Source organism: Amblyomma maculatum, chromosome 1 (assembly GCF_055883805.1).
Source record: "Amblyomma maculatum isolate TAMU_Amacu chromosome 1, ASM5588380v1, whole genome shotgun sequence".
NCBI lineage: Eukaryota > Metazoa > Arthropoda > Arachnida > Ixodida > Ixodidae > Amblyomma > Amblyomma maculatum.
The window spans coordinates 3,656,940-3,664,540 of record NC_139344.1 but is presented as its reverse complement, the minus strand read 5'-3'; the positions used below and the strand labels follow the sequence as shown (position 1 = coordinate 3,664,540).

At 46.4% G+C, this 7,601-nt stretch overlaps 1 long non-coding RNA gene across 1 annotated transcript; it reads right to left on the bottom strand.

Moving 5' to 3' along the window:
* Positions 1-660: 660 nt before the first annotated feature.
* LOC146201501 (uncharacterized) lies at positions 661-1,353 on the bottom strand. Its single transcript, XR_014701648.1, has 2 exons — positions 1,234-1,353; positions 661-803 (listed from the first exon to the last, which is right to left on the bottom strand). It is a non-coding gene; the product is annotated as an uncharacterized LOC146201501 (long non-coding RNA).
* Between the last annotated feature and the right edge of the window lie 6,248 nt (positions 1,354-7,601).

Sequence of the window (7,601 nt, the reverse complement as noted above, 5' to 3'; positions counted from 1 at the left end):
ATCGTCCGGAAATGCGCACATGCAGCGGCAATCAGTTTCTCATCGAGCACAGACAGTCTTCGCCTTGCTGTAAAGCTCTATCACAACCAGCAGAATGAAATACTGACTGTTTGTTACAGATAACCCACTCTGTACGCAGCACGCAACGATGAACCGGGGCCGATGACGCAACTATCCGCGGATGAAAAAAGCTTTGGTCTGAGCCATATCTGAGCTTTAGGCAACTACGCAGCGGATAACAAGTGGCCGAGAGAGGCTGTTAGAACCCTAGCAAAAAAATCCGATAGAAAACTAATAGCCTATCAGATTATTGATATTGGTTTTATAGGTCTGCCAGAGTATTGGTCTTATGTGTATCCTAGCCGATTGGTTTTACAGGTCTACTGGAGTATTGGTTTTATAGGTCAATTGTTTACTGGTCGTATAGGCTATGGTTTTATCGGTCCTATGGCATCTGATAAACTGATAGGTCTGTAATGCTAGTACACCCATAGCTGTCAATAATCTGATAGACCTACAAAACCAGTAGGCTTCCTATTGGTTTTGTAGGCCCTATGGAATATTGGTCTCATCGAGTAGCTGCGGGTGTTTTACCTCTCCGGACACCTGAAAGGAGAGGGCAGCTATGTTCCATTTTCTAGGGATGAGTTACGCAGCAGGTGCATGTATACACATTTTAATCCACAATGACAGCGGCAACGCATACTGGCACATAATCCAAACATTGACAGCATCCAGGTAGCCCTCGATTCCAAGATTGCGGATTTCGGCCCGATGATGTAGTCTCTCGAATGCTAAGGCACCTGAAAGAAATAAAAAATTGCGTTACAGCTTGAAAAATAAGCGATTTCAAGAACACGACACCACCATGACTTCAAAAAATCGGTCCACACATATACCGGCAACCGCGATTGCGCGCGTCAGTTAGGAGAGGCGCCGCCATTACTGAACGCCGAGGTAGCTAACCAGCATTCCGCCTTGCGCCTCACCACAGGTTCTGCCACTTAAACACAGTGCGCACGATATTCGAAAACAGATTAACGCTAAAAAGTTTCATCAATAATTTCAAGAAATCGTGCCGACAACTTTAAAACTCGACGCTGCGTTATATCACACCGCGCGATTCAAATTCCTTTGTTGGCGTGCAGGCAACGGCATTCTGCAACGCAAAGCCACATCATACACTGACAAAGTATAAACGTCAGCCCGAAGTTGCAAGTGATGCACACGCACCTGATCAAAAGCTGAACGTGCGCTGGAACGTTGATATCCTCGAGAAGCACCCCGAAAATCGGCAAAAACTTATAAACACAGGGCACCGACCGAACTGCCGCCCGATCAGCGATCGCGCCAGCGCCAATGCCTCTACGGAGCTGCGCATGCGCGCCCAAAGGAGAGGTAGAAAGGAGGATGAGAAAGGCCAGCACGGGAACGCTTGCGCGGGAGTGGGAGTGAGAGAAAGGAAACCTACCTCTCCGCTGCGACGAAGCGCCGCCGGCATCGCGCTACCGCCGCTACCGCGTCGGCAGCTCGAGCCGTACTCGTCGCGTGCTCGATGTCGACTCCTCTCGCTTCGGCGGCGGTTGCAGCGTTGCAGTTGCAGTTGCTTGGACGCGCGCCTCTCAATCCATTTCACCGTCCTGCTCTGCACATGTAGGTGATTGTGACTGAGCTGGGCCCCGACAGAACCGTGCTATATCCGCGTGCTTTCCCATCTCCATTCAGTGATCCAGTAGCAACAGCGTCGCGCGTCTTGCGGCTCCAACCGTACGTAGTTTGTTGAGACCGCGCGCAGCGTTCTCAATTGTTATTGCGGCTAATATTGTACGTTACGGCAACACTCAATAAACGGGATGAATGCGTGAGTTTTGGGGATGTGTCCGAGATGGAAAAGGAAACAATGACAAAGACCTAAAATCTCCAACCTACTGATCCTGCATGCAAGACCCATAAACAAAGGCATACTGATGTATCAGACACATGAACCAATATGTAGTGGTCTATAAGACAAGCATGTATCAGCCTATAAGATGTATGGGCTTCTGCACTGGTCTGATACTTTTCTTATACAACCCACAGATAAACCTATGAAACCAATACTATTGCCTATTGGACAAATATGTACCAGTCTATAAGATGTATGAGTTTCTGAATAAGTCTCATAGAAATGCAGATAAAACACATAGAATACCTACAGAACCAATACCGATTCTTATAAAACCAATAACGCACCCTATTGGTCTTTTTTGCTAGGGAAACAAGTTAAAATATTATTAAAAATGTGACACATTTTTTATTACGCAAGAAACAAAAACTGCATTCATTCCTGAGCGCGAATATTATGTTTACTTTCTAGTTCTTTGGAGTTCTGGCAGATCTTATTTTCTGTGCGCTAGTAATTTGCCTCACAGTTCGCAGGAGCCCTCATCATCGAGTTGATGCCGCTGGCAGTAGGCAGCTGCACCCGTTTTCTTCCAAGTTGCGCGACCAGTTAAGGTTGTGCATGTGGGGGATTCACTGGCGAGTGGCGAGACTCCGGGCGAGATGCCGAAGGACGACCGGAGCCGAAGCTGAGTACTTTTCTTTTACCAGTTTTTATATGTAATCGTATAGTGGCGGCAAATTTAGATTACAATTTAGCTTAAGATCAGAGACAGGGAAGTGAAAACATATAGGACTTAAATAACATAGAACAGCGCTAGGAAAAAGTATTTAGGCCTAGTTCGGAAAAATTTGCTGAGCGACGCGAATTCTGTCGCAGAGTTGAAGCTATGGGGCGGCCGGCCAGGAAAGCAAAGGGTGGGGATCCTGGGGATCTCGTCCAGTGCGGAACGTGTGAGCGCTGGGGCTTCCTGGACGAGACAGGGTTTGAGAGCATGATGGAAGCTGAGGAGGCCAGCTTGAAATACAAAATATGCACGGCGGTGGAGAAAGTAGAGGGGGAGCTGACCAAGGAGGTAGAACGGATGAGGAAGGAGCTTCAGGAGGAAAGGAAGAGAAGGGCGGAGTTTGAGACAAGAGTCGAGAAGGAGTGGGGCGTCAGGGTGGAGAGCCTACAGCGCGAGTTAGAGAGGTGCGCGATAAGGCAAGCAGATTGGAAGAACAGGTGGAAGAGTGGACAAAGAGACAGGCAGAGGGACGGAAAGCACTCCACAAGAATGCAGGCAGTAATGCCACCCTGGACGACGGGGGGGCGGACGCGTCACAGGGGGCGCGCAGGGAGAATGAAGCGATTCTGGGGGACACGAGCCCCGATGGTAACCGAAGGGAAGAGGGGACACAGGGGTCGAGGCAGCAGGGACTGGATAGCACTGACAGGGAAGAGACAGGAGCCGGCAGCAAGAGAGTATGGGTGGTAGGGAGCTCTAATGTCACGAGAATTAAAAAGGCAGTCTTAAAGACAGTGAAGTTTAATGAGAAAGTACAAGTGGAAAGCAGGCCGGGTGAGTGTTTTGGGCAGGTAGTGGAGAGGACAAGGGATATGCTGTGGGAAAATAGAGAAGGAGACAATCTGGTAATCATCCATGCCGGAGTAAACGACGTGCTGAAGAACAGGGGACAAAACCTAGGCAGACAGATAAGAACAGGGGTGGCGAAGCTACGGGCTACAGCTGAGAATGTGCACATAGTGCTGTGCACAGTGCCGGCAGTCAAGGGACAGGGCCCGTACGTAGCACACCAAGTACTGAGGGCTAATGAGATGATCTGGAATGTAGGGAAGGCCCTCAGGTGCGATGTCATGGATGTGAACAGGGTGATACATGGGGATAGGAACTACCTCCCCTTCACTCCTGATGGCATCCATTACACCGCACCAGCGGGATGGCAGCTTGGGCTCTGCGGATGGGGCGAAGGGCGCTAGCTTTTTTACAGGCGAGCAGATTGCCCCTGCATACCGAGAAGTAGGAGACAAAGATGGAGGGAGGAAGGCAGGACGAAGGCACGGAGGAGGAAAAAGAAACAACCCGTAAATTTGGCCTTCATTAATATGCAAGGGGGTAGAAGTGGAATTAAATGGGATGAAATTCAGGGGCAGCTGCAAACTGGAAATTTTGTAGTATATGGTGTAGCAGAAACCCACCTTAGAGACAGTGAAGAACCTCCACACAAAATAGGAAAAGCTGGGGTCCAGTGGATGATGGACATAAGTAAAAAAGATAAAAATGCTGCAAAGAGGTTTTGGAACCACATAAGGCTACAAGCAAAAAAGACGGAAGGGGTCCAACACTCACTGACCACACAGAAAGGAAAAAGAGTGGAGGGAGAGGAAGCACAGGAATATGTTAGGCGCACAATAGAAACAGCCTTTGCCAGTCTGGAAGTGAATGCCGCAGAAGAAATGGAGAATAATGAGGACCACAGGGACGAGGAGCAAGAATACAAGGAGATGACAGCAAGAGAATGGGAAAGAATAGAACGGAAGGTCCCCTTGGGAACAGCGACAGGACCAGATAGCATACCCATGGGAGTGATTACCAGATTAGGACAAAAAAGCAAAGTAAAATTGCGACAGTTGATTGAACAAACAATAAAGGGCGGGCAAGTACCAAAAGATTAGAAATTAAGCAGGATGAGACTAATATACAAAGGCAAGGGAAGCAGAAATAACATAAAGTCCTATCGGCCAATCACAGTTACATCAGTTATATACAGGGTAGCAATGCAGTTAGTAAAAGTAAGGATGGAGGAATGGGCAGAAGGAGGGAATATCCTCGGAGAACTACAAAATGGTTTCCGCAAGGACAGAAGACTAGAGGATAATTTATTTGTGGTTACCCAGTGTATAGAAACAGCAGCAGCAAGTCAGAGACCATTATGGATAGCGTTTTTAGATATTAAAGGGGCATATGACAGTGTAGATCAGAAAAAACTGTGGGACCAGTTGAAGGAATATGGCCTGAATAAAAACCTGGTTCAGTTCATACAAGAAGTGTATGCAGATAATGAGGCAGTGATAGTATGGGAGACAGAAACAACAAAACCAGCAAAAATAAAAAGGGGGCTTAGGCAAGGGTGCCCACTGTCACCGCTGCTTTTCATGATATACATGAGCCAAATGGAAAGGCGCCCGGAGGAAAGTAATATGGGATTCGATGCAAGCTATATGCAGGGAGGACAGAAAGTAACACAAGTTCTACCAGGATTGATGTACGCGGATGACATTGTACTGCTGGCAGATAAGAGGGATGGGTTGCAGGAGCTGCTTAAGATCTGTGGAGAAGAGGGCGAAAAGCTGGGACTGCAATTTAGCAGCGAAAAATCAAGTATAATGGTATTTAATGATGAAAGGGGGGACGTGCCGGAAATACAAGGCACCAAGGTTGAACATGTGGAGAGCTATAAATACCTGGGCATATAGATCAATGAAGGAAAAAATTACCTAGAAAAGCATGAAAGAATTACGATAGACAAAGGGAAAAGGAGTTCGGACATTATGAAACACAGGGCCCTCTGGAATTATAACAGGTATGAGGTTGTTAGAGGGGTATGGAAGGGGGTTATGGTACCAGGACTCACTTTTGGAAATGCAGTCCTGTGCATGAAATCAGAAGTACAGTCAGGCCTTGAAATCAGACAGAGAAAGGTAGGTAGATTGGCATTGGGAGCACAGGGCAACACACCTAATGAAGGAGTCCAGGGAGATATGGGCTGGGCATCATTTGAGGTTAGAGAGGCAATTAGCAAACTAAAATATGATCAGAGGCTAACCGAAGTGGAGGAATCAAGGTGGGCACGAAAAATGTACAAGCACCTCTTCATGAAAAGCCTGAATACGAAATGGACTAACAGAACCCGAAAGCTCAGATTTAAGTACCTAGAGTTTGGAGATGCACCGCAGCAAAACAGCAGCATTGAAAAGCAGGTAAAGGAGGCAGAAAGGAAAATGTGGGAGGAAAGAATGCAAGGAAAATCAGCATTGGGTATGTATAGAACTCGAAAACAGGATATAAAGAAAGAAAGTTTATTCGATAACTCACGAGGGAGCTCATTGCTGTTTGAGGCTAGGACAGGGGCCCTCAGAACAAAAACGTACAGGAAAAAAATTTCAGGAAGTAGATATATTATGCGTGGCGTGCGGAACTGAGGAGGAAACAACGGAACATGTTGTTCTATTGTGCCAAAAACTTCGTCCTGCCCTTCTCGCGGGAAAAGCGGCAGATCTGGAGAGAGCGCTGGGATTTGCTGGGGAAGATGGACGAATGGATGAGGAACGCGTTTTGATAACAAAAGAGAGGTTAGAGGATTAGTGGAAAAAGTCATGAGAATAAAAAGAGGAAAAAAAGGGAGGGGGGCAGATACGGGCGAATTAGAAGCTAAAAATGGGGAAGAGATAAATATATTTCTTTTAATTTTTTGGCTAGGCGGCGCAAGCTGCCGTCCGATACAAAGGGCAGAGCCACTATCATCCATCCATCCATCCATCCATCCATGGCGCAGCACCATGCGCAGCACGAAAAAAAACTTGTACACGGTGGTTTTGAATTCGGACATCATCAAAGTGGAGCCGTGGAGCTTCCATCATCAGGAACGTTATAAACTTCGGCAGTGGATCATGGTTCGGACCAGCGGACGGAGACCCGAGGACGACGAGCAGCGTAGGCGCGATGTGTTCCATGCAGTGAGAACTAAAAGATGACCCTTCGTTTAGGACTCCATACGGGTGTTGTAGCTAGAACGCAGCTCACGGCTTATTCCGAAACACACGTCTCTGGCAAGGCTGTAAACAACCTAATATTTGAGACGGGGCCTGCTGTCCTAAAAAGACTAGGGTACTGCAGCTTTTTTCAGATGCCTGTGGCTGTTTCGTTTGTGATATTCTGACGATGCGCGAGTGCTGTCATGGCTTTGTGCAAACTTTCAAAAGCTGCATTTCAAAATGCGCAAAATAAGAGAGCTAGATAATGCAAGCATGGTACATGCTCTCTAGGTAAGTATGAACTTCATGCTGCAAACTGAATTATAGCTCAATTATTCAGCAATCTTGATTCAAAGGTAATTGCGTGAAATGTAGGGACAAGGAAGAAATAATTAAGCCACCATCTTCCACAACTGCACAAATGCAACGAGCGCTCATATTTTGCACAGTTTTGCATAAAGTTCTCACAAGCAAGCTTCTTTCACCTTCCAGTTATGAGCATGCATTGTGTGCCCGTTATTGCTTCCAAAGCATTTTATAACACCAGTACAATTAGTCATACCTTGCTAACAGGTACACATTGATTCTAGACTCAAACTGCCTCATAAAAAGTTTCCTGTTATAACAAATCTTGATGAAACAAAGATTAAATCAAGCCAAGCCAAGTTTGTAGCAGTCAATTGTTCAATTCTTTCATGTGCAATATCGTGGCTGACATTTCATGCAAACAATTTAACACCTTGACGTGCCTAGTGAGTTATAACAGAACATGGTATAGGCTACATTCTTATATCTTTACAGTGGAACTGTGTTTGTTAAATAAGTGTCTCGTCTCACACATAATTGCTGTGGAATTGTTACTGAAAAGGCCCACGATATTTATAAAAACTAGAAAATGCGTGCAAGCAATCAGTACCTCTGCAATGTAAACATTTTCAAGCTACCTGCATTAGCACTGATCGTA